Source organism: Heterodontus francisci, chromosome 37 (genome assembly GCF_036365525.1).
Source record: "Heterodontus francisci isolate sHetFra1 chromosome 37, sHetFra1.hap1, whole genome shotgun sequence".
NCBI lineage: Eukaryota > Metazoa > Chordata > Chondrichthyes > Heterodontiformes > Heterodontidae > Heterodontus > Heterodontus francisci.
In genome coordinates, this window is record NC_090407.1 from 32322557 (window position 1) to 32349609 (window position 27053).

The 27053-nt window shown below is 40.7% G+C and overlaps 1 protein-coding gene across 3 annotated transcripts in view; it reads left to right on the plus strand.

The window, feature by feature from the left end:
- Positions 1-27053, plus strand: part of disp3 (dispatched RND transporter family member 3) — a 743795-nt gene that overhangs the window by 222479 nt on the left and 494263 nt on the right. The window contains exon 2 of one of the 3 annotated variants that reach the window (XM_068017501.1): positions 3921-4122. The exons of the other annotated variants lie outside the window; for them this stretch is intronic. The gene's annotated coding sequence lies outside the window, so the exon portion shown is untranslated. The remainder of the gene's footprint in view (positions 1-3920; positions 4123-27053) is intronic. 3 annotated transcript variants of the gene reach the window in all.

Below are 27053 nucleotides of genomic sequence, written 5' to 3' on the forward strand. Positions count from 1 at the left end.
AGAAAGTTTTAAATTAAACAGACTAGCTGAATTTTAGAAATATCTTTTAAACTTTTAGAATGCTACAATTTCTGAGGAACTTACAGATCTGATTGCAGTACCGGCTAGGATTGAATTCCAAATGCTCATTGTTTGGTTATGTGTTTGGCAAGTGTGGTGAGGCACCTTATGTACTGCATTGAAAGAAATTAATCTGTATTGTACTTTATGTAATGTCAAACTTGAATTATGTAGTTTACTTTTACACATTTTGATAAATAAACTAGATTTTTGAAAAAACAATTCTGCAAAACAGCTGCATGACCTAAGTATTTCTATCCTTTGTTTTTGTTTGTAGAAGACGAGTGATTTGATTGTGATCATTTATCATTCACTGAGCATTTCTAGGAAAGGCAAAGCTGTTATCAGCAGATGAGCTTTTGATTATAGGGCTAATTTTATGCCTTTGAGCTCCCCTGGAGAGCCTTGATCATTAAGAGTGCATCAGAATTTGGATACATGCTCCCAACCATTTTTCATATATTAATTTTAACAGATAAAAATCATGAAAGTGGCCCATGAATTCCCAGCCTACAATCCCAGAGGGCAAGACTGCTCATTAGAAGTTGGGTTTTATAAAATTCACCCTTGTCAGTCAAAGTGATTTATTCTACAGATCACTGCTGAGGCCAGGTTTAGATTATTGAACACAGATGCGGGTACCCAATCTTCCAATAGGCAATGATGGATTGGAAAGGCTTCAAAGAAGAGCCAAAAGGTTAGATCCAACACTTGAAGCTGTAAATTAGGAGAGATGACTTGCCCATAGAAAAGAGATCAAGATTGAAATGCTGCAGGTCTTTTAAAATACTGAGAGGCATCAATGGTTTAAATGTAAGCAGGCTTATTTGAATTGGAATCTGAGAATAGAATTAAAGGAAACCTCTTCAATATTAACTAGCAGCCATAAGTGAAACTTGTTATGATCCTGTAGATTTTTTTATTCCGGCAAGTATGCAGTGTGCCTTTAAGACTATAACAGCAAGCTCCAGCGACTGAGTCAAAGAATGCATTCTCGTTGCCGTAGGATGCAGCCACTCAGACACTGAGGATCGAGAGATACATTGTTGCTGATCAACATTTGAAACTAGCTGAAAAACTGGCTTTTGAGACACAGTTAACAGATACACAGACTGCCAGCATATACTGAAGGAACAGAAAGCTCTCTCTCAGTTTATTTAAACACTATTTATTATACTCTCAGAATTCTGATGTCAAGCCAGATTAATTTCTTAAAAGAAAATAACCAAATTCCTTTAACTACTGAACTGTCATTGCTGAGATTCATCGCTGGAAAAGAGGAGCATCAATTCAACTGCTGAATTAGACTACGGACTGTTGTACCATTGAAGATTCTTTTTTGTCTCCCATCGGACGCTGTGAGGACTTCAAGCAACCTTGCACTGTTCCGCATTGGAAGATTTCACTTCGGCAGGAGCATAAATATGCAAGGACACTAATTTTTCTATTTAACTGTTGTTTATATCTTGTAAGTGTCTAAGAATTTAGTTTTTTTAATTAAACTGTTAATTTGTTGATCTAAAGATACCTGGTTTGGTTAGCCTCCTTCGGGGGTTAATAGATGGTACAATTTGGTTGGGTCGTTCTTTAATTTGGAAAGTTTAAAAATGATGTGTTAGGCGATCTGTGGGGGGATGGGACTGAATCGACAGTGCGTTTCTCCCAACACAATCAGAATCATGTATTTTGATTGGGGGCTTTGACTTGAGCGGTCGGCCATAACATATTAATTGGGGGCTCACTCGAGATTGAATCATATTTAATTAGGTGGCTCATGTCTGGGATCTGAATCAGACTAATTTGGAGGGCTCACATTTGGAATCATATTAATTTCTCATTTCTGGGATAACATATTTAATTGGCATCTTGCGTTTGGCATCATATTTAATTGTTCTTGTCTCTGGGATCATAGCAATTGGAAACGCGATTGTTGGAATCTAAATCTAACACCAATTACAAAGAAAATCAAAGAAGCAGGTCTCTTGTATAATAAGGTGCAGTCTCTACCATTGCAATGGCATTAGTGGTTGCAGCAAAGTTTTTAGGAAAGCGGAATGTTTCCCTGACTGACTTGTTAACTTTAACTAAGAACAAATTAAAAGAATTGGCAGCGAAATTGGGGTTGGAGTTGAAATTAGGTGCCAAAAAAGCAGAGATGATTGATATAATAGCCAAACATCTGGAATTAGTAGAAGATGACGATGAGGGGTAATATGAGGAACAAGAAAGGGAATACAAGAGACAAGAAAGTAGTAGGTCTGAGCATGATGCAGTGTAATTGGGTAGGATTCAGTTAGAAATAAGGAAAACCTGAACTTCAAAGAGAGTGAAAGAGAAGGAATTTAAGTTAAAAGAGATGGATGTAAGACAAAGGGGTAGTCTTAAATCCAGGGAAAATTCTGGTCCCAGGAAGAATCTGAATTTAGCTCCGGACCCAGTGAAAATTTGTTTAAATTTATACAGGCTCTGCCTAAATTCGAGGAAAGGGACGTAGAGGCATTTTTCATATCTTTTGAAAAATTAGCCAAACAGGTGAAATGGCTGAAAGAAAGTTGGACACTGCTTATGCAGGGCAGGTTGGTAGGCAGAGCTCATGAAGCTTATGCCATGCTTTCTGAAGAAGCTTCTGCAGATTGAGGTAGCAAAAGGGGCTATTCTCGCTGCGTATGAGTTAGTCCCTGAAGCTTCCGGTCAGAAGTTTCGGAACTTACGGAGATTGGCTGGGCAGATATATTTAGAATTTGAGAGGGTGAAACAAATTACTTTTGACATTGGATACAGGCATTAAAGATAGAAACCACATATGAGAACCTTCAAGAATTGATTCTCTTAGAAGAGTTTAAAAACTCTATTCCTTCAGTAGTGAGAACTCATGTAGATAACCTGAAAGTTTTGAAAGCTAGGCAAACAGCAGAAATTGCTCTTGATTTTGAACTTGTGAATAAGCCAACCTATTTTGTCCATCACCCCCATAAACCCGAGAAGGATAGAAAGTGGGAGTGTGAAAGGAAGGCAAGTAGCCGGGGACAAGAAGGAACAGCTGGGAATGTCCCAGGGTCACCACCTCAGGTCAGAAAGGAAGGTGCTGAGGGTAGAAGTATTATCATTGCAACAAAATGGGTCATCTTCGTTCAGAGTGCTGTAAATTGCAAGATGAACCCATAGGACTTGTTGGGGTATGCAAAGTTAGTGCAGATGAAAAGACTCTGACTGTGAGTATAGCAGGTCAGGCTATAGCTTTAACGACAGCTGTGAAACCAGATACTAAAACTAAAAGGAGTGTAGAGGTTAAGAATATCATACCTGCGAGTTATAATGAATTTGTGTCAAAGGGGAGAGTAACTCTGCATCCTGTAAGTGAGGCAGGAAAACCTATCATTATACTCCGGGACACAGGAGCACCCCAACATTCTTGCTGGGGAAAGATACGAGGTTTCCACCAGAGAGCACCATGAATGCTAAAGTTTTAGTTCACAGAATTGGCGGGTAGTATATACCTGAAACTTTGTATAAAGTGCATCTAGAGAGTGACTTAATATCTGGGATAGTTACTGTCGGTGTTGTCCCCAGTTTACCAGTAAAGGGAATTGATTTACTCCTAGGAAATGATTTGGCAGGATCAAAAGTATCAGCATCTCCTATAGTTACAGAGGAACCAAATGAAATTAAGGAAACAGAGCAATTACAGGAACAAGTTCTGGGAATATTTCCTGTGTGTGTAGTCACCTGAGCAATGGTTAAACAGGATCCATTGTCGGAGGTAAAAGGGGCACCACAAATAGATAGCCATGTATCTGAAACCTTATTTGGGGATTTAGATAATCCAAATGAGATGTTTAACGGATCGTTTATCATTGCAGCACAGCAAGCTGATCCAGAGATATACCGAAAAGCACAGACCGCTCTGTCTGAAGCTGAGGCGAAAGGAGTTCCGGAAGGCTACTATGTGGCAAAAGGGGTTTTGAGGAGGAAATGGAGACCGCCTCATAGACCTGCAGACGAAGACTGGACAGTTGTTGAACAGATAGTGGTACCACTTAAATATCGACAAAGATTATTAAGGTTAGCACACAACATTCCTTTTGCAGGACATAGGGAAATTTGGAAGACCAAATCACACATAAGCAAACATTATTACTGGCCAGGTCTTACAAAGTATGTGAGACAATTTTGTAGGACATGCCATACCTTTCAATGGTGGGAAAACCACAACCTACCATAAAACCAGGGGATGAAGTATTAGTGTTGTTACCGTTACAGGGAGAAGCATTAAACGTACATTTCAGTGGCCAATATAGAGTGATCAAAAGAGTGGGTAAGGTAGATTACTCGATTGACACCCCTGATCGCCAGAAGAAGAACCGGCTGTATCACATTGATATACTCAAACAATATTACTGCAGGGAGAAGGATAAGCTAGTACAGGTGTGTCAGGTAAACGGGTCTGTTGAGAAAGAAAAGGATAGTGAGGATGAGGCAGAAGCAGGCCTAGGAAATTCTTGGATTGAACCTCCAACTGTCAGATTAGCGAATACAGAATGGCTAGGGAAATTAAACAATAGGTTTTTACACTTAGAGGCAAAACAGCGTGAAGTCCTAACCAGGGTTTTCACAACATTTCAAAAAATTTGTAGGGATAAGCCAGGATGTACAACCTTAGCTACACATGATGTGGGTATAGGGAGTACCATTCCTTGAAAACAACATCCTTGCCACTTAGGTCCAGACAGACAGGCCCAAGTGGAAGCAGAGGTACAATGCATGCTGAAGGGCAGCTTAGTTGAACCTATTCAGGATAGCTGGAATTCACAGGTGGTCTTGCTTAAACCTGGTGGGTCGGCTCAAACTTGCATAGACTCTAGAAAAGTCACGAAGGTAATGAAAGCAGACTACTACGCAGATTCTTATTTAAAAGACTGTATGGACAGAGTGGACCACACAATGTGTCTTAAAGAGACAGATGTGTTGGAGGGATAGTGTCAAATTCCTTTTAGACCCCAGGGTAAGAAAAAATCAGCTTCTGTTACACCAGACAGGGTTTTCCAGTGTCAAGTGATGCCACATAGGTTAAGGGGTACTCAAGAAACTTCTCAGAGAATGGTGCTCTTAGCTGTGAAGTTCGCCTGGCCGAGATGATGGACAATAGAGATACCTGGAAGGAAAACATGAAACAACTGGAAGACAATCCATGGAAATTTGAAGTGGGTTAATTGGGACAACCTTTTTGAAAAGTTAAAGCCGCAAATGTTCTTGTGGAACTTGTTACTGTAATCTTACCTTTGTCTTGAATGGTTTTCATAACAAACTAGAAAGTAGAATTGCCTCCAATAGTGTAATATGTAGAACAAGTGCCAGTAAAAGCTCTTGATTAAATGAATCATAGAGGTTCTAGAAGTAGATATCTAGATACAACCAAAATAACTCTGTAGTAGTAAGAAGGGTAATGGTAGCATAGTGGTTATATTACTGGACTAGTAGTCCAGAACACTGGAGTTCAAATCCCTCCATGGTAGTTTATGAATTTGAACTTAGTTTAGGAGGCAAAAAGCTATTAGGTTGCTGTAAAACCCAACTAATCTCCTTTAGGGGATAAAACTTGCCATACTTACCCAGTCTAGACTATACATTACTCCAATCCCACACCTGTGTAATTCATGTTGAACTGCTATCTGAAGTTGTCATCAGCACCTTCTCTTGGCTAACCTGGGGTGGGAAATTGATGCTGACAACACCCATATTTCAGGAATAATTTTTTAAAAAACCTTCTGATTTTAGGATTAAACCCAATAACTACTTGCTGGAAACCCCAAAATTAGGGGGTTCCCTTATATAATACTTATCACTGCCAGTTCTGGTGTATTGCATGCAGTCATTTTGCAAATTTGACATATATAGTATCACACTCATTGGTACCATTACACCATTATACTTTGCCAACATATATGGAGATTTTAGCATTTTCTTAATGTCTTGTATTTGTAGCTTTGAAACTGGAAGCATTTCAATTCTGAATGTTCTGGCTGCAAGTCAGGGGAGTTATTTCTGAATTTGGGGGCTTGGGCTGCACAACTGGTGTAGCAAAGAACAGTGTCCCTAACTTCCATTTCTAGCACTGTGGCAGTCTATTGTTTGGAAACCCTGGTAGAAATGAAATCTCCTCAGTTCCCCTCTCAGTAAAATCCCTTACCTAAGGAAGGATATACTTACTTTCGAGGGGGTGCAACAAACGTTCATTGTTTGATTCCTGAGATCAGAGGGCTGTCCCATGAACAGCAGTACTCCAGTTGTGGCCTCACCAACACCCTGTACTGTTGTAACAAGACTTCCCTATTTTTAAACTTTAACCCCCTAGCAATAAAGGTCACAATTCCATTTGCCTTCCTAATTACTTGCTGCACCTGCATGCTAACTTTTTGTATTTCATGTACAAGAACACCTAGATCCCTCTGTACTGCAGTATTTTATAGTCTTTCTCCATCTAAATAATCTGCCTTTTTATTCTTCCTACAAAAGTGGATGACCTCACACTTTCTCACATTGAACTCTATCTGCCAAGTTTTTGCCTACTCACTTAACCTATCGATATCTCTTTGCAGATTCTTTGTGTCCTTAACACAATATGCCTTCCCACTTATTTTTGTATCATCAGCAAATTTGGATACACTACACTCTGTCCCTTCCTGCAAGTCATTAATATAGATAGTAAATAGTTGAGGCCCTAGGACCGATCCTTGTGGCACCCCACTAGTTACGGCTTTCCAATCTGAAAAAGACCCATTAATCCCAACTCTCTGCTTTCTGTGTGTTAGCCAGTCCTCAATCCATGCCAACACATTACCCCCAATATTCTGAGGAGAGGAGAGGAGAAAAACTATGAGGAGTGATTAAAGTAGAATCAGATTCTCTGGAGCTTAGAAGTTGAGAGTGTAGCCAGATGGCTAACAGCTAAGCATCTGCAGAGCATGAAGGGAAAAATAGCCAGCCTTACGCTAGGACAAGGTCAGTGAAACAGCTGCAGTTGCAGTTTAATAGGCAGTGCTGAATAGGCAGTGTGTGATAAGATGTGCTCTGAATGAGACTGTGAGACTGCTGTGGTTGCGTAAGATTGCTAGACAAGTTCAGATAAGAAGAACAAGGCCAGCAGATGTATTTTGTTTTGCTTTGCAACTAGCACTAAGCAAACGGATGATTCCTAGTCATGGGTGTACGTGACTAAGAACATTCTCGATGCTGGGAGCAACTGGATAAAAAAGAGAGGCTAGGAGCCTCCGAAGCGAAGACCTGCAGGAACAACCATCGCGGAAGAGAACCCATCGGAGGGAGCCTGATCGCCTCGCAACAGGTAGTATTTAAGTCCAAGCCATGAGTCTTGTGATTTATTGTAACAAGAAACAAGTAGTTTACAAGTGAAATAACGAGTAACTTAATTAGTGATTTAAGTATTAATAAAAGTGTTTATACAAAGTATCTCGTGTAGGTGTCTTTTGTCCGCCACGTCAGTTGACACCATAATTTGAGGGTCAACAAGAGGGGATCTCATTAAAACATATAAAATTCTTCGAGGGCTCGACAGGGTAGATGCTGAAAGGCTGTTTCCCTGAGCTGTAGAGCTGAAAACTGTCTCAGAATAAGGGGTTGGCCATTTAAGACTGAGATGAGGAGAAATAAACGGTATTTCTTTCAGCTCTGGATGATGTATTGCTTATTCATTTGTTTCAATGATTCACGAAAAATGTCTGAAATGGACAGTAGGTAAGTCAGTATCTAAAACAGGAAAATAGGTTAACTTGTTGGGGTGTCTGGGGGAGGTGGACGAGGGGAAGATTTGAACTAGGTTCTGAGGAAGTGCTATGCCTGAGACATTAGGCTGGTTATTCTGTTTCAGAGGGTGATTGACCTTGCTGTGCATTTTTACATTTTTATTTGCATTTTCCATCACTCTGTTTCCTCTTTCTATGCATTTTCTAGCATTTTGATGGATTGAAGCGGTAGTATTTAATGGCATTTTTGTGCCTCTGTTTCTTGACTTTCATCTGCACTGTCTCTCCTTCATAACAGCTGTACTTTTACTTGGATGTCCTCAGTATCGAAACAGTTTTGTTGTTTTTCCACCCAATGCCATACCCATCTTGAGCCTGAAAACGGTTCCTGTAGTTTCTATTGTGAAACTGCATCAAATAGAAATCAATGTGCTGTTTCCATGCACTTCACATTGATCCAAAGTCATTGTAGTTGTGGGTCTGGGTCCCTTGGGCCATAATTCAGAAGGGAAGAAAGAGATAGTGAGATTTCAACCAAATATAATAAAGACTTTGAGCTGAATTTTATGTGCCTGTCACCGACGTCAGCAACGGGCGATAAAAACGGCGAGCCGCACATGTTGCGGAGCCGCCGTAATCTTCTCTGCAGTGGCTCATTTAAATAGCCGGGCAGGCTGTTTCACACCCCCCCCCAATCATGTGGAGGGGTGCAGGCTGTCTGTCCCCAGCAATGGCGTCAGTTGCCTGTGAACAAGCACTGATGCCAGCTTTAAAGGACTGTCGGGCCTACTGGTAAATTTAAATATTTAAAGGTAAATGGAATTAAAATAAATAAATACATCTATTTTGCCCCTCTGCCACCCCACCAATAACAATTAAATTCATTAGTTGCCCTTCCTCCCCACCCAAAACACTTACCTTTACCATCTGACCTTCGCCCCACAAACTGCACAAACCTTCAACTACAACCCTTCCCACCATCCCCTACACCTATGACACTAATTTGACCCCGTTCCCCCACTCCTGCACTGATAAACTTACCTTCTCCCCCCCACCCCCCACCAGTGTTCCGCCTCGTCTCCCTGGACAGGGATCTGAAGGCACGGGAGTGCCAGCTGACGGACTGAAGATTGCGGCGTGACATCAGGAGGCAATGTGAGATTATTTAATTCACTTATTTGAATTTATTTAAATTGCGGTCCCATCGCTGAATAGCCGGGGGTGGGGGGCCACTGCTGGCAATATCAGGCCAGACCCTCCCGACATCGGGGTGTGTGGCAGCTGTCTCCTGGAGGCATTTTCCAGCTCCCCCTGCCACGAAACCAGACGTCAGGGGATTGGTAAAATCCAGCCCTTTGTTCCTAATTGCTGGCTGAATAAACTACAGGTACAAATCTTATGTCCAGTGCATAATTCTGCTTCAAACTATTTGTTTCTTTTCTAAAAAATAATAAAAGTAAGTAAATACAGGGTGAAATACAGAGTTATATTCGCCTACATGTGTTTTGTATGAAATTTCTTTATTCGTTATTTTAATAGTGTTAACTCAGCACTTTCCTTAAAGTAGCAAAACAATTTCATACAAACATACAGGGCTCAATTTTATTAGCGTGCTGCACATGTGCGGCGGCGCACTTTGAAGTCAGTGGCCTACAGGAACAGAAGTGCCGCCGCTGAGCTCCCACGATATTTCGTGTGGGGGCTCATTTATATGGAGGGGGCGGAGCTGCCGCCCCTGATGATGTAGAGGGGGCAGCCGCTCCATCCACGGCAATGGTGTTCGGTGCTGCCGCACCATTTTTAAAGGGCTTAGAGCCCTTAAAGAGAAATGATTGTTAATATTTATTAATAAAATAATCAAAAGCTGGAGGTCCCTTCCCAACCACCCCCTCCCATAGTTGTTTTATAGGCCAATATTGCAAACAATAAATTTATTCCCTACCAACCTTGTCACATATACCCTTCAACCCCTTCCCACTATCCCCACAGTCAATAAAAAAGGTGTTCCCTGCTCTCCCACTCACGACCTGATAATTTCAGTCTGCCCCGCACCCCACAACCAGTGTCTCAACCATATGGAGTTCCGAAGCCACGCGAGTTGCGGCTGGTGGCCATAAAATTGGTGTGGGACGGCCGCTGGGACAAGATAAGTTGATTAACATCTTATCTTAATTAATTTTAGTATTTAAATGAAGGTCCCGCCGCTTGCCAGGGGATGGGGCCGCACTGAGGCCTCGCTGTCGCCAGTAAAATGTGGCGAGGCCTTCTCAATGTCGGGGCTCATAGCGGGCTGCTCCCGTAAATATTTTACGGGCCCCCCGCCACGACCCCGATGTCAAGGGGCTGGTAAAATTCAGCCCATTAAGTGTGTGTGCACTAATAACCTGGTTTTAATTCAGTAATTTTCTTGGTTTAGTCAGAGGTGTACAGTCCTTTAATAGCGAAACTACAGTCACTTCACATTCCCAAGCAAGGCTGGGATATTTCTGGAAACTGACGGGATCAGGTGTAATGCTGATTTTACACACCACGTGATTTTACTGTCCATTAGGGTAGAGTAATATTGGGTGGGGTGTAAAACCAGCCTTCTACCTGGTTGTGTGGATTTTCTGCCCAGAGAGCTAGGTTAAAATGGCAGCCTTGGAGTCCTTCCTGGTGCCAAGTCTTTTTTCTCCAGTAGTTATTCAGTGGCATCCCAATCAAGGTGAACCTATTTGCCAGCTTTACCACCTTTGTGAATGATAAAGGTTAAACATGTACAAGGAGTTGATTGTACCAAGTCCATAATTACAAGGGTTTTCAAAAGTTATGACATTTTTGAATGATTTACTCTGCGGGCCCAAAGATAAATTGTGCATTAGGTGAAAATTCATCAGCAATTCCAAATTTAAAAAACAGCTTTTTAGCATCGCCAAGTGAATACATGATCCTACAATCCAGGGGATATAAGGAAAAGTCACAGAAATTGAATGGTGTGTAATGTAATGGGATTGCTGGTGATACTAAAATAGGAAGAAAAGTAGGGGTTGGGGTTGCAGCAAAATACTTGGAAGATTAAAATTGGCTTTACAATTGGGTAAATTGGAAATGAAATTTATCCCTGATGAATGTCAAGTATTGCATATTTGTGGAAAAATGTGCCCCATAGAATGGAACAGAAATAATGGAGCACAACCTGGACCTGGGAGTGATCGTAGCATTATCACTTTCAATGTCCAAAGAAAATGATGAACCAATTATACAACAAAATGGTGAGCTATGTAACCATACCAGTAGGAAGAAAGAAAAAGCTTGCAGTTAAATAGCACCTTTCACAACCTCAGAATGTCCTAAAGTGCTTTACAGCCAATGAAGCACTTTTTGTAGTGTTGTCACTGTTGTAATGTAGAAAACGCGACAACCAATTTGGATACAACAAGGTCCTAAAAACAGCAAAGTGTAAATGACCAGATAATCTATTTTAGTGATGTTGATTAAGGGATAAAGTATTAGCCAGTTTATACTGAGTTTTGCAACCCACTGGGGTCTACAATCTGTGGCTCCGGAGCTGCATGCAGCTCTTTAACATCTCATTTGCGGCTCCCAACCTTTTCCAGTTTGATCCTGTTCATATTAAAAGAGCCTAAACAAATTAAGTCAACAAAAGAGCTATGTTTTTATTGTGGGGATAAAAAGCTATTCATTATGTTAGCACCGCAGCCTCGCAGCTCCAGGGACCCGGGTTCAGTTCTGGGTACTGCCTGTGCGGAGTTTGCAAGTTCTCCCTGTGACCACGTGGGTTTCCGCCGGGTGCTCCGGTTTCCTCCCACAGCCAAAGACTTGCAGGTTGATAGGTAAATTGGCCATTGTAAATTGCCCCTAGTGTAGGTAGGTGGTAGGAGAATTGTGGGGATGTGATAGGGAATATGGGATTAATGTAGGATTAGTTTCAATGGGTGGTTGTTGGTCGGCAGAGACTTGGTGGACCGAAGGGCCTGTTTCAGTGCTGTATCAATAAATAAAAAATAAAAATAAATAAAAGAAAGTAAGTGTTGTATTTTACAGGTTCAAATGATTATTTTAAACAAAAAACATTATTGTGCTCTAAATAAACCTCTTCAGGTAGTATAGCTACACCATGGTTATAGATAAGTCCTTTGGTTTGAGGTACAGGTTTTATGGTTGCAATCATTATTGTTTCCAATATAGCTGAGTCGATAAATTATTCTGAATGTGCTATTAGAAGCTTTTTTCCATGAGAATCAATATCCAGAAAAATTCTCTTAATTCTGTCCATCTTAAGTTAAAGTTTGTTTGAGGGATGACTTTACTGCCAAAATTATGGTAATAAAAAGTCAAAAAACATGATAGTTCAGAGTTAGGTAGGTCTATTTTAATTTTGATTTTTTTTCTAGTGATACATAAATTCGATAAATGTATTTTCTTTATTATATCTGCAAATTATGCATTCTACCAAAGAATCTTGGTAATTTGCTAAGTATTTGGTTTAGAAATTCTGAATTTTCTCCTTGAGGCTCCCAACAGTTTTTATTTTAGGCAATTTTTTTTAAAAAGGCTCTTCAGGTTAAAAAGGTTGCTGACTCCTGGGTTACCATTCTGGTCACCTTTGGTAGAAATAAAAATTATTGTGGGGAGGAAGAACAGAAGAATAACAAATGTAAATGGGAATGGCTAGGAGGAATGTTCAGGACATCTAAAAGTCTTCAAGGAATCTTATCAAGGTGAAATATTAAAAGGTGTGGAGAATGTATATCCAGCAGGTGACTCAAATTAAGCCAGGGAATAAAGTGATATAAATAGGATATTAATTACTGACAAGGTAATTTTAAAACACACTGATAAATTATTTACTCAGAATGTGAAATATTGGAATAATCTTCTAGGGAGGGTAGTAGGGACAAAGCACTGGGGGATTTCAGATTGCTGATGGATGCTATAATGGGAGTATTGGGGCACCGGAAGAATTAGCTTCAATGTACAAAGTGTCTTTTCCTGTTCTTGACATTTCTTCTGCTCTTAATGATCCACCACTTGGATTTAATGCATTTTAATGCACTTTTGATTTACCTCTTTTAAATTGCTTTTCTCTTGCCTATTACAGATGGAAACATTTCTGTGAGATTCAATCCCTCCATGCCTGAGATTGCAGGATCTACAAAACACAATATCATTCTGTCCTTCCTACTTCATTCACTTTACAAGTAATTGACACAACCCTTTGACAGGGCCAAATTTTATTCTTTCGGTGGCCAAAGGCACACAGATAATTATCAAAAAGTTTTTAATGTCCAAATGCTGAAATTGTTCATTCTTACCCATCTACTATTTTCAAAAGGCATGCAGTACTGCTCTGCTTTGATCCTTAGGACCCCCACAATATTGATTCTGTTGAAAAATGTGAATGCTGAGAGAGTATACATGTACTTTTGCATGCATGTTGATTTTTTGGGGGAAAATCTCAGCAAGCTCTGGGTGGGCTCCTAGATGACTACAGTGTTGTATTGCGCCTCAAAATTGTTTTGCTAATGATTGTTCTAGTTTTGGTTGCTTTAGGGAACTAAGTAACAGTTGTAAAATCAACCAAATTATCGATGCAAGGATTTTTTAAAAATCAAAATGAATTAGCAAGTTATTGTATGCGTGCCCAAAACTAAAGTTGGAAATGCTGCCATTGAATTATGTACACAGTAATATGTACCAGGAGTAAGAAATAGAAAGGAATCAAACATCACCGCAGTTGACATATGACCCATTTACAAAATTAATGTCCGCTTCAAGCATGCCCAGGCCATTAGTGGCATGGTTTTAGACATGGGATAAAGGTCAACCCTCTCTGCTTAGTGCAATGTCTTAATCCCAAATTTTACTACATTGGGATGGAATTTCCATTTACCACACCTGTCATTCTTGTGCCTTCCCTTAATGATATTGTCAATGTGGGTTAAGACTGTCCCAAAGAGCCTTCACACAGAAACCTGAGATAATAGTCTGTCATCCACTTCTGGACTTGAGTACAAAAAGCAAGGCTGACACTCCAGTACAGTACAGAGGGCATGCTGCGCTGTCGAAGGTGCCGACTTTCAGATGAGACTTTTAACAGAGTCCCCTTCGGCCCTCTCAGATGAATGTAAAAGATCTCATGGCACTATTTTGAAGAAGAGCAGTGAAATTAACCCTGGTGTCCTGGCTAATATTTATCCTTTAATCAACATCACAAAAACAGATTATCTGGCCATAATCACATTGCCGTTTGTAGGAGCTTGCTGTGCACAAATTAGCTGCCATGTTTCCTACATTACAACATTTCAAAAGTACTTCATTGGCTGTAAAGCACTTTGAGAAGTCTGGTGGTCGTGAAAGGCACTAAGTAGATACAAATCTTTTTTTATCCCTTTGATCTGCATTGGATTGATTCCAGGTGATAAATTCTCTAACCCAGCATACTATCCAAACCCAGTGATTTAAAGATGATAACACATAATCTTGCAACAATCTTTCATGTAGCATCTGTTTTACTTGTTTAGTTTAGTTTAGAGATACAGCACTGAAACAGGCCCTTCGGCCCACCAAGTCTGTGCTGACCATCAACCACCCATTTATACTAATCCTATATTCCTACCACATCCCCACCTGTCCCTATATTTCCCTACCACCTATCTATACTAGGGGCAATTTATAATGGCCAATTTACCTACCAACCTGCAAGTCTTTTGGCTTGTGGGAGGAAACCGGAGCACCCGGAGGAAACCCACGCAGACACAGGGAGAACTTGCAAACTCCACACAGGCAGTACCCAGAATTGAACTCGGGTCGCTGGAGCTGTGAGGCGGCAGTGCTAACCACTGCGCCACTGTGCCGTTACTCAGATGTCTTTAGTGCAAACAAATTCAAGTTAACTTTGCTTAAATCTAGATTCACACAGTCAGTATCTAAACCATACAATCCATACCCAGGAGAGTTCCGCATTCAAACCCCGTTCTGTGCTGAATTAATTAATCTCAGTTAAGGGAAGCAGTTTGGGCAGCTTGGCTTTAGGGAGAGCAAAATTTATCAGGGTTTGTGCTCCTGATTGTTGATCCCTATTGGAAATGCACATGGGTGGATGTCGATGAAGGTATGAAGGTAGAATTAGTCTTGTGGATCAACTGATAGTTATTTAAACCATCCTATTTCAATTGAATGGAAATAAGAGAAGTGAGCTGGTTCTATAACGGGTGGCAAGTTGCAAATCTACGACATGATCACTCTTGCCTCTGGACCATTCATTGCAGTTGTGCATGTGAAGAATAGCCATTTGGGGGAGTACTGGAAGGTGATCTGCCTCTGTATAACCATTCCCCAGCAAGAAATCAGTGTCTTAGGACAGTGGAGAAAGCTAATGCAAAAAGAATAAGAGAGAAAGTGAAGTTTCTAAGCTTAGGTTTGTGTTGACAAATTTTAAACTAGTCTATACAGCATCTTCACATTAGCTTAGTGGATGGTATTCTAACAGTCGATTATGAGTGGCGCCACCATTTACAGGCCGCTGTGGCCATTATTTAAACTCTGCCCTTTATCTGGATGCCTGTGAGTTGTTGTCACAATTTGTCATGGATCACGTTGTGCTTTGATAGCCCTGAAAGGCCCTTGCTTATCCTGAATTATATTTTATAGCAGTAAATGTCTAGATCACTTAAGAGAGGTTGTGATCACCAGGCTATGTGTTGGCATTTTGCTTAGGCAAGTCTGGAGGTTTGGGTACAGAAACCGTACGTCTGCTTCATTGCTGAAAATAAATTCCTTCAGAGTCCACTTCATGAATATCATTTAATTGAAGAGCACAAAACTACAATAAAATTGACTTATTTCTTAATGAGAAATATAATCAGTCTGATTGTTGCACACTGGCTATAACCTTGCGCAAAGTGCCTGGCCTGAGAGTGGCAGGTTTTATGTTTGCAATGGGAAATCATTGTGATGATTTAAAGAGCAGGACCATAGTATCCCCTCTAACTAAGCAACAGCTGTGATGTTGGCTACATCTGCCGTCACTTGTGCCCAAAAGCAGCCCTACCGACTGAGAACAGACAATCCCATTCTCCGTTTGTACCCAAATTACTGTCTGAAATAGATGTGCTTTATCAGTTAGGATGGGAAAGAGTTCATCATCGTATATAAATTTTACCAGCTACAGTACTGGCAGAATTGGTCAATTATTTCTAAAGCTGTCTGAGGACAGATTGATTGATCAGTTTATTGATATCCAACAATATCTGTGCTGTTTGAGAGGAGCAGCTGGTGTATTAGACTCTAATTAGCAGGCATTAACTGGGTAAATGATGTGGCATTTTGATTTGGGTGTACATACAGATGTCTGGAGGCAGCTGAAAATTTGTTCAAGGATAAAAACCTGAGCACAAATTTCAATGGTTATAAAATCTAAGAACAAGCAAGGGTACAAGGTGGTGAAAGATGCTTATGGTTAGCAGGAAAACATGGAGCAAATTATTTTAAGAATGTCACAAAGCAGCTATGGATGAAAAAGGCCATTTAGCCAATCCTAGCTCGCACATCCAGAAACCAAGACCCCTCCCTCATCACACTATCCAACTGTCTGTAAACATTTCTAAGATGTCTGTCTTCAATGTTCTGCACACATGTTCTTTGCATGCATTGATCACTCTTTTTGTGAAGAAGGATTTCCTAGCACAGTGGCATAATGGTTAGCACCGCAGCCTCACAGCTCCAGTGACCCGGGTTCGATTCTGGGTACTGCCTGTGCGGAGTTTGCAAGTTCTCCCTGTGACCGCATGGGTTTTCGCCGGGTCCTCTGGTTTCCTCCCACAGCCAAAGACTTGCAGGTTGATAGGTAAATTGGCCATTATAAATTGCCCCTAGTATAGGTAGGTGGTAGGGGAATTGAGGGAAGGTGGGGATGTGGTAGGAATATGGGATTAATGTAGGATTAGTATAAATGGATGGTTGATGGTCGGCACAGACTCGGTGGGCCGAAGGGCCTGTTTCAGTGCTGTATCTCTAAAATAAAAATTAAAAAAAATAAAAAATTGCTCACTAACAATTTGAACCTGTATAGCATGGTTTCACTTGAAGTGTTCCAGATTTATTGTTTTTGTATACAGTTCGTACACACATGAGGTGCTCTCTTAGTCACCTCCTTTGAAGGCTCTAATTCCCAACCCCATTATTTTGGTGTGTGCCAAGTCAGTTGGTTCAAAATTCATTCAAAAATATTTTGCTGGTAAATTTCATCCTGAAAATTTTAAGATGCAAACCACACTAACAGTTTTTTTAAAGGTGCATGTTGGAGGCATATGCGTAACTCATTTAAACTGTATTTTTGAACTACAAGAGTAATAAAGAGCAGCACTTTATTAACCATTGAAGCCAAAAATAAGGGCCAAAGTATAGATTTAGGGGAATAACTCAATCTAAGAGCTGTATAAAGAAAATTGACTGCTTCTGTACTAGTCAATATTCTTGGGTATGGTAGTATAATGGTTAAGGTACTAGGCCAACATCCCAAAGGGTAAAAGTTCAAATCTCATAGTGACTAAAATAAAAGCAAAATACTGCAGATGCTGGAAATCTGAAATAAAAACAGTCACAGACCTGAAACATTAATTCTGCTTCTCTCTCCACAGATGCTGCCTGACCTGCTGAGTATTTCTGGTATTTTCTGTTTTTATTTTATGTTACATTGTGGATTGATTTCGAGGAAGTTTCAGGCCTGTTGCCAATCCTTGTAAACGTGTTGCGAGGTCGGGTGCTGTGCAAACCAGAATGCAAAATTTATTTTGAAATGTTAAAATGCACATGTGGCAATGATCAGTAAGTGTGTGTGTAACATTAGGATTAGTTAGTAAGGAAACTCCTTGTTAAGTTAAAGCTTGTATTGAGTATGAAATTCTCATTCATATTTCATTAACTTTAGGATCTCACACTGCTGATGCACAAAGCAGTTGAGGTCAGTCTTGATCAACTTTATAAGAAATTTACTGCCTTCACTTTACATAGAATTTTACAACACAGAAACTTGCCACTTGGCCTAGTAAGTCTAACCCTATCAACACATCCTTCTATTCCTTTCTTTCTCATTCTTCCCCTTAAATGCATCTACGTCATCCGTATCAACCTCCATTTAAGTATCTTACCACATAAAATCTGAAATTACAGCTGTGCCTGTGTCTATGCCTACTGTGGTAGCTCAACTTGAAAATATCTCCCATTCCTTTGCCCTTTTCCCGAAATCATGAATAACTTTTTTGTTCAAGTCTCTCTTAAATGTCATAAATTGAGCAATTTCAATAAAACTGCACCGGAGATTATTTGCATGATTTTACTTTGAATTAACAGGTACTTTGAATTTAGAACATTGAATTAGAGGACAGAATTGTATGCCTTGTTCTAAGAACTATTTGCATGAGCAGAAAAGTGTTTAATTCCCTACCCTCCACACCACCACCCCACCCGCACTCTTGACTTCTAGTACTGATCGTAACACCAAGCCAAAGGGAGGAATGGTTATAGAAGTTATTTTTGCAATACAATTTATTTAATAGCACTGTGATGTGAACAAACATTCTTCTTCGCTCCATGCAGTTCTTCATTCGCTCTGAATGGAACCGTTCCCAGCAGGATATCGTTTAGTGATCATTTTGTTTATTCCCAGCTCTTTTTACAGTTACTCATTTTTGTTGCACGTATGGTTCACTGAATTATTGATTCCTGTGGCAAATGTTATGCCCCTGCTCCTTGATTAGATTTTGATCTTTAACATAGATTGTCCATTGCAGTATAGTTCGTATCTGCATGTTGTATCCCCTTAACCTGTTAACTATTACAACATCAGTACATAGATTGCATCTTCAAATAGGGGTTGTTAACTTGTAAACTGAGACTGTGTTTACATTGCTTTATTTTTGATATCCATCCTCAATTTGATAAAGTAGTGCATACACCGATCCATTGTTTCCTTAATTGCATTCAATTGTTAACATGATTGAACTTGGCCGTTTTGCTGGCAACACCTGCATGGTCCCAATGTCTCAGGTAGGCCAGACTATCAAATGCAGTTTTCCTAAAACGTACATAGGCAAGGATGTCGACATCTCCAAGGGAAAGCGATCAATTACAATTCTTACCTACACTTCCCTAACTCTTACTAAAATATTTCATTGCATATTTTCCATTGGTAGTGTAATGTTTTCTGTCTATATCTCTTACCTTCAATCACTTCCTCTCATCCGGTTTTACACATCCCATTAGTTATCATTCTATCTCATTCATGAGCCCTGGAGGAACTTTACAGTCCAATACAATATTCTCATCTTTAAAACTGAAATCAAACGTTCAAGTTCAAATCGTCACTGGGCCAAGGCAGTTGATGCTTCCAGAAGAAGTTCTTAAATTCTGAAAGCTGTTTAACCTTTAGCTGCGGTATCAGTAATCATATGGCTCTGGAAACCATCGTCGTGTCATTTTTTTGTTCTTTCTTCAGGCATCTTTCCAAATGACTGTAATAGAACTGAAGAAAAATAAAACTAAAGAAAAAGTTAGTTCTCACAGTTAAATATAACCTTGAACATTCTTACAGCAAAAAGAGTTAGAGGTTGGAGCTTCCCACAGCTTGTGAGCTCCAAGCATTCATGCCAGTGTTTTAAAGAGACAACACTGCAATCTAACAGTAGAAAAGGGGGCATAATCTTTTTCATATCTCCTTTTTTTTTTAAATCCTTTTTCTCCCTTGAACCAATTTGGAAAAACAGTAAGACATGTCTTTAAATTGCAAAAGAAATAGCTTTTTTATGCGCTAGTCCAATTTAAGCAAAGTGTTTTAAAACTTCAAATTTGATTTCTGCCAGACATCTTCAAGGCTGAAGCTTATCTCTTATTTTTAAAAAAAGCTGTTCAGTTCCCTTTCACAGTTGCAAAACTAAATTTTAAAATAAAAATAAAACCTACACCAGCGTCTTTAATTTAAAAATGCAATTCAGTTTTTATATTTTTCCAATTCTGGTTGCACAATCTTAAATGGAAATAAACAGACTTGCATTCACACTTTCATGCAACTGAGAATTTTTTTTAAAACCTTCAAACAAAAGAAATGCTGTCATTCGCAAAGCAGTTTTTTGCTGTGGGCTCTGAACCCCCTCAGACAGCCTGTCGAGAATGCACTCATAATCCCCGTCACACTCCTCTAAAATTCTCAGGATATCTTTCACTCCAGGTACACCTGTTTTCTCTGACGGGCTATCAACCGTTCCCTGTGAAATGCTGATGCCATTGTACTTCTGTCTTTACTTAACTCTCCTGAGGTTTTCTACCAGTCTCAACAATACTTACATGTGTTTAACTAAGCTGTTGCTTCTCACAACTCAAGCCTATCCGACCACTGTGACTCCCGCTTCTGACACTACTGTAAGATTGGTTCGGAGTCACAGATACCCAAAGAAGGGGAGTCAAAGTCATAAGTGGTTTCTAAAGTAGTTTATTAAGAAGCAGTTTAAATATGATAATGCATAAGCTAAATTGACAGAAAAGATATACAACCCATAATAGGTTGAACAGATTACCGATTCCAGATCATACAGTGGGGCAGAACGGTGTTGGCATACTCCCCGACGACAAGGCAGATGAGGTGTTGGTTGTCTCTTCAGTCCTTGGGGTCCTCAGTCTTCTCGAGTTAACCAAAGTGTTAGGCCGAAAACTAAGACTCGGCCAAAGCAGAGCTTCGGGAAGCTCTCCTTCTGCCCAAAGACAACTGTCTATTTCCCTCCCGAGCACCTGTTTATTTCTAGGGGCTGGTGAGTGTCCCATTTCAATCACTTGTCTGATTCCAATTGTCCAATCATCAAGAAACAGGTACTCAAAGTAAACCCCTCCCATGCCCATCACTCTGCCTCTGAAGTCATCTTGTGGCTTATTGCTTGCTAGGTACCATTTGTAAACTTCTGCCGGACATTTGTAGGAGGCTCCATCTTATCAGCTTTAGGAATATCTTGTTTCAGAGCCTGCAGTCATGTCCTTGGCAGACTGCTATAGAATCTTTCCTCATAAGAAAGACAGCTATTTCTATAATCAATTAATTTTCTTAAGGATTTTATAAGTTGATTAAATAGCCATTTCTTACATCTTTCAACTAGTGTACAACTGTGCAGACAATGCAGGGAAGTGGAGGGTATAATTGGATAGTACTCACCTAGGATTCTGCCCAGAATATGCACTTCGATCCAGTCAGTGGCAGTCAGGCTGTAGATTGGCAGTGCTGCGTTGAAGCGTTTTACCTTCACGAGTTCAGACAATGCACAGTGCTAATACTCCCGAATTCAAACAATGCACAATGCTAACATGCATGAGTTCAGACCGCAGACATATTAATACACTGAACTTGAATTGGGGTCTACCAAAATTACTGGATTGTGGATAGCTTTGCAAACAGTAAACTCTTGGAAGGCCTAAGAAGTGTTTATTTCAACTCCATACACTGTAATTGGTTGAAAATGTACTGTGCTTCAGGATAATAGATCTGCTACCCTGACCACATAACAAGCCTTCTGGTGATAATCTGGATTGGGAATTGGGAAAATCAAGACAGCCAAGTTTATCTGTCTGATGTAGAAATCTCTCCATGAAACTACACTGTGGAAAATGTTTTCTTAAACTCCATAGAAAAGTTGATCTATGCAGTGACAGATTATGGACCAATTTGAAAAGCTCTTCAGAATAGTGTTACAAGGCAGGAGTAATGCACTGTTAATTCAGTCCCACTACTCCACAGGTCATAGCATATCAAATAAAGTTTCCCACCTACCGGAAATTAGCCAAACTAAACACTGTTTTTATTCCCCAGAATAAAGCACACCAAACCAGGTTTCTTTAAACAACAAATTAACTATTTATTAATAAACCAATTTTAAACAATAATGAGATAAATCTATATGTATGAACAGATTTTATAACTTCTTATTGTTCCTAACCCTCACGCACCCACATACATTCAAAAACCAACAGTTAACCGATTTTAAAAGATTGGTTTAAGTTAGAACTGTTTCTTAGGAATAATAAAATAACTGGGTTGTAACCTCTGGTAGAATATTTCTGGATCAATGAGGAGTCCCAGAGTTGAATAGTCAGATGCCATTCAAAGTTTCCAGATGAAATTAATGAACAGTCTGTGGTGGGTAGACGTTCAAGGTAATTTGTCTGCAGCAGGCGTCACACAGATTTCTCAGCAAAGGGTGTAGCAACAGGCCAACTTGGATTTCTAAGTAGCATTCCAACAGTAGAAACTTTCTTGAGATTTCAGGAGCTTCCAAAAAATATAACAACGCAACAGGACTCACACTTGAGGTAGAGATTTTTCAGAGACTGGAGATTACCTTCAGCAATGTAGGCTTCCTATCAGCAAAGGAGCCTGCCTCCAAAGCAGTGATTCTCCATAGAGTGTTGCAACTCCTCTTCCTGGGTCTTTTCTCTCTTTTCAGGCATAAACAGCAACAAGGGTTTTAGCTCCCATACCTTTGATTTGCAAGTTCTTTTAACTTCATGAAGAGATTAGAATTTCCCTTGATACAGGAATTATTTTTCAAGAGAAAAGATTTCTGGGCTGTGTTCCTGCCCCTTCTAGCAGCAAACTGATCTTTTGATTTCTTTCAGAGAGAGTTCTCTTTCTCTGGTCGCCAAAACTGGTCTTTTCTTGCAAAAGAGAAACTAAAAACTCCCCAGCAGCCAGTCATGTGAAAGTCATTTCTCTCTGCTGAGTGGCTTGGAAAAACAGATTGCCTTGCAATTGCCCCACCCAGTTCAGTATTCACTGTTCCCAGAGATATCCTTTCTTCAGTCTTAAAGACACACCTCCTTTTTAAAAAAGAACAAAGCACTTATAATAATAGTTTAAATGTAAACATAGCTTGTAGGTGCCAAGGTGCGACTTCTGCCATGTGAATGGCAGCAAGGGTGATAAATTCATGAACATCAAAAACCCAAGGTTTCCCTTGTGCTATAAGCAAACACTTTTAAAGTGTATTTTCTGGAAACGTTTACACATTAGGGACTTTTTTTTGCCACGTACTATCTGTGTTGCATCGATATTCTTACCACCAAAGAGAGAGAGAGAGGTTGACAGTTCAGTTTTTGCCTCTTATTCACTCCTTTAATTCTCATATTTGCATACAACCCTGTCCTCCTGGCAATGAGACCCTATTTTGTTTTGGGTCCTTAGCTATTGCAGCAGAGATTAGACCAGTTTCCATTGGAATAGTCATGTCTCGAAGTAACAAAGATATGGATGAGGGTTTCAGCATCAGATGAGCTGAGGCAGAGTTGGGTGATGTTATAGAGGTCAAAGTAACGTTTTTGGTGATGGAGCAGATATAGAGTGGCCGTAAGCTCATTTTGGGGTCAAATACGACACCAAGGTTGCGATCCGTCTGGTTCAGCCCCAGACAGTTGTCAGGGAGATGAATGGGGCTTGTGGCGAGGACTGAACACAATGGCTTTGAAATTTCTGCTCTTGCAGTACTGGGTAGTGAGACAGGGTAGGGTTCTAGAGAGGTGGTGGTGAGATAGAACTGGGTATCATCAGTGTGCATGTAGAACCTGACATATTTTCAAAAGCTGTTGCTGAGGGGCAGCATTTAGATGAAAAATAGGAAAAATGATAGATCCCTGTGGGACTCCGGTGGGAATGTTGTTGAAGAGGGAGGAGCCGTGCAGATGATTATCTGGCTGGAGAGATAATGGAACCTGGCGAGTGCAGTCCCACCCAGATGGACAATGGTGGAGAGGTGTTCAGTGTAGTGGTGTGGTTAACCATGCCAAAGCCTGCAGACTGATTGAGAAGGACGAGGAGGGATTGCTTACTGTGGTGACAGTCACATAGGATGTCATTTGTGACTTTGATAAATACCATTTTGGTACTGTGGCAGGGATAGAAACCAGATTGGAGATTCAAACATGTAGTTCCAGGAAAGATTGGCATGGATTTAGGAGGTAACAAGAAGTTCAAGGGCTTTGGAAAGAAAGGGAAGATGGATATGGGGCACTAGCTTGCAAGGACAGAGAAGGTAAAGACTGGGTTTTTGGAGGAGCTGGGCAAGGCAAGTTATGGGTTTGCTTGTTGAGCCTTCATCAGAAATATGATTCCTTCTTTCTCTTTTTTGGTGATGACCCGCTGATTATTTCCAACATTTTCTGTTTATACTTTGATCTGAATCCATGGGCGAAATCTTAACATGACAGGCCGGCATGCAGCAAGGGGGTCTGGTAGCAGGTCGGCAACCTGTTTGTAATTGAAATGGGATCTGCCATGGCTCTTTAATTCAGCCACGGTATTATTATCCTGCTTCCGGGTTTTGTGATCAATCACGAAGGGTGGGTAGGATGACACGCCGCATCTGGCAAAGGAAGGATTTCTAGACAAAGGAACTCCAGTAGGGGTCAGAAAGACTGAACTGTACATTGATTCCTGAGGCTTCAGTGACCACAGGAATGAAAAGGAAACCTGGGAAGGCTGCCCTCATTTCCCAGATCTTGGACTGTTAACTGGAGGTCCTGATGCAGGATCTGAGCGACTGACATGAAATTATGTTTCTGAAGGATGGGAGGAAGAGGCCAGCTTCTCAAACAACGCAGGCATGGATGAAAGTGGCTGAGGAAGTGGTCCCTTGAACCTCGATACAGTGCCCCAAGAGGTTCAAGGTCCTCAGAAGGGCAGGAAACGTGACTGGCATAACACTTTCAGGTGCTAAGCCGCACACTCTAATTTTCCAGCACCCTCCTGCACAACACTGCTCAGACCAGCACACCTTGCAGTTCCACTCATTTCTCTCTCTCAAGGCACCTCCTTGCATCCCCATCTGAACAGCCAACAATGACACACACTTTTATCTTTGTGCCATCTCACATCCATGCCTCATAGTCACCCGCCCCCCCCAAAAAAGTTATCATTTCCTCCTCTCCACACAATGCATTTCTCACACAATTCTCTGCTTGCTATCCTTGCAGGAGAAGAAAGTATAGAATTGCAGGGAGAGGCCGAGAACTGGGGGAGGGAGCCTCCAGTGATAACTATCTTGATGGTCACTGGTAATGTGTGCCCACCAAATCCACTGGGAAGGAGGACTTGCTCCAGGCGGCTGCAGAGATCAGCAGCAGCCTGCCATGATAGCCTGAGCCTTATGAGGTACTGGTGCACCTGCATGTCAAGAGAGCTGATCCTTTACCTGTGAACCCTGTGTTGGAAGTTTTGCCTCCTTCGAGCTGAATCTGTGTCCATCCCCTCTCCTGTAGAGCAGCATATGGTTGAGGAGAAGGAAGCTGCTGCTGCTGATAGTGTTGTTGCTGGTGTTAATGTTGCTGCTCCTCGCTCCTCATAAGAGGTCCACGGTACATCTGTATAAGCTATTCCATGCTACAGTGAAGGCTGACAGCAGGGAAGTGCAAATCAAGGTGTGTGATGTCCAAGACAGATGAAATGACTTTCAAGAAGTTGGTCAAGTAGCGTCAAGTAGTGGTAGCACACTCTCAGAAGAAGTACTGCGAGCACCAGCTGTTAATTGAATATTAATTGAGCATTTAATTGAATTCAGGTGGTTAAATGGAATTCACATGTTCCTATGGGAACAGACTGAAACTGTGGTTTTTGGGTTTGGGGGTGCATGTCTCTGTAAATGAAGCTTATAAGCGTGTGAAGATTCGGCTCCAGTTCTATTTTTCACCGCCTGGCTTTCTGAACATTAGCCTTTCACCTACACAGGGCTGTGCAGCTACTGAGTTTCACTCTTTGAAGGCTTCCCAGCCTGTCTGTTTCACTGAACAAGCAATCTCTGCTGTGTTCTCACCTGGTTGATGCTGGCAAGTTCCACACAGTTCACAGAATCCATGCACTGGCTGTCACAGCCAGAGTTTTGAGTTTAATCCTGAGTTAATTGGAGATTTGAAAAATTTCATTATTTACCCAACAGGTCCAGGGGACTTGAGCCGGATCATGACTGATTTCCAACCAATGCTTTTTTTCGGAGTTTTAATCCCATGCTCGCCCCTGAACCAGACCTTCCAACCCCCCCCCCCCCCTCCCCTACACCTCCTCGGCAGTTAAAATTGTGCCTCACTGTTCCAATGCTCTCCTGGCCAGCCTTCCAACCTCCACACTTCATAAATGTTACCTCATTCAGCAGGTCTGGCAGCATCTATAGAGAGAGAAACAGAGGTAACGTTTCAGGTCGATGGCCTTTCATCTGAACTAGATAAAGTTAAAGATGTAACAGGTTTTAAACAAAAGATAGGAACAGATTTTGCTGAATTTTCTTCTGCGTTTCCCATTTACAGCTCCTCTCAACCCATCTTTTGTTTATTTTCTTGTCCCATTACCATTTTCTTTTACCCTACACATCATCCCTTTCGTCATTTAATCTCTCCTGCTCTCCACCCTGTCACAGACCTTCACATTTGTTCCCCCCCACCCCCTCCAGCTTTCCCTATTTTTGTACTTGCTTAAAACCTGCTACATCTTTAACATTTTTGAGTTCTGACGAGACCTGAAAAGTTAACTCTGTTTCTCGCTCCACAAATGCTGTCAGACCTGCTGATTATTTCCAGCATTTTTTGTTTTTATTTCAGATTTCCAGCATCGGCAGTATTTTCCTTTGTGCAATGTTGCTCGTGTCCTGGACCATAGAGGTCTCACTCACTATTACCCCTGTGATTAAAGCAAATTACTGCAGATGCTGAAAATCTGAAATAAAAACAAAAAATGCTGGAAATAATCAGCAGGTCTGACAGCATTTGTCAGCAAGTCTGTAGAGAGAGAAGCAGAGTTAATGTTTCAGGTCAGTGACCCTTCATCAGAACTATTATCCCTGTCCTTCCTGACCTGGTCTCCCAACATTTTCAATTTAATATTTCCATCTTCATGTTTGAATCCTTTTTACAGCCTTTCTTCCCGATAAAAAATACCAGTTATTTCTAACAGCATAGAGAGAAAAGAGCAGTTTGTTCAGAAACAAAGGAAAAAGAATTTATGAACAATTTCATTGGTTCCACTTTTCCCACTTGTTGTCTTTGCCTTTGGTGGTGGTTTGCTGATTCCTCATTGGTCATTTTGCTGCCTGGCTGGTTCTTTTTTGTTCATAAATTTCCTTAATTTTCAGTAATATTTCAAACTATTGAAACTATTCAGTTAACAGTGATTTGGCTCAATTACCTATTGATAAACAAACAGGAACAAGTGCCTCT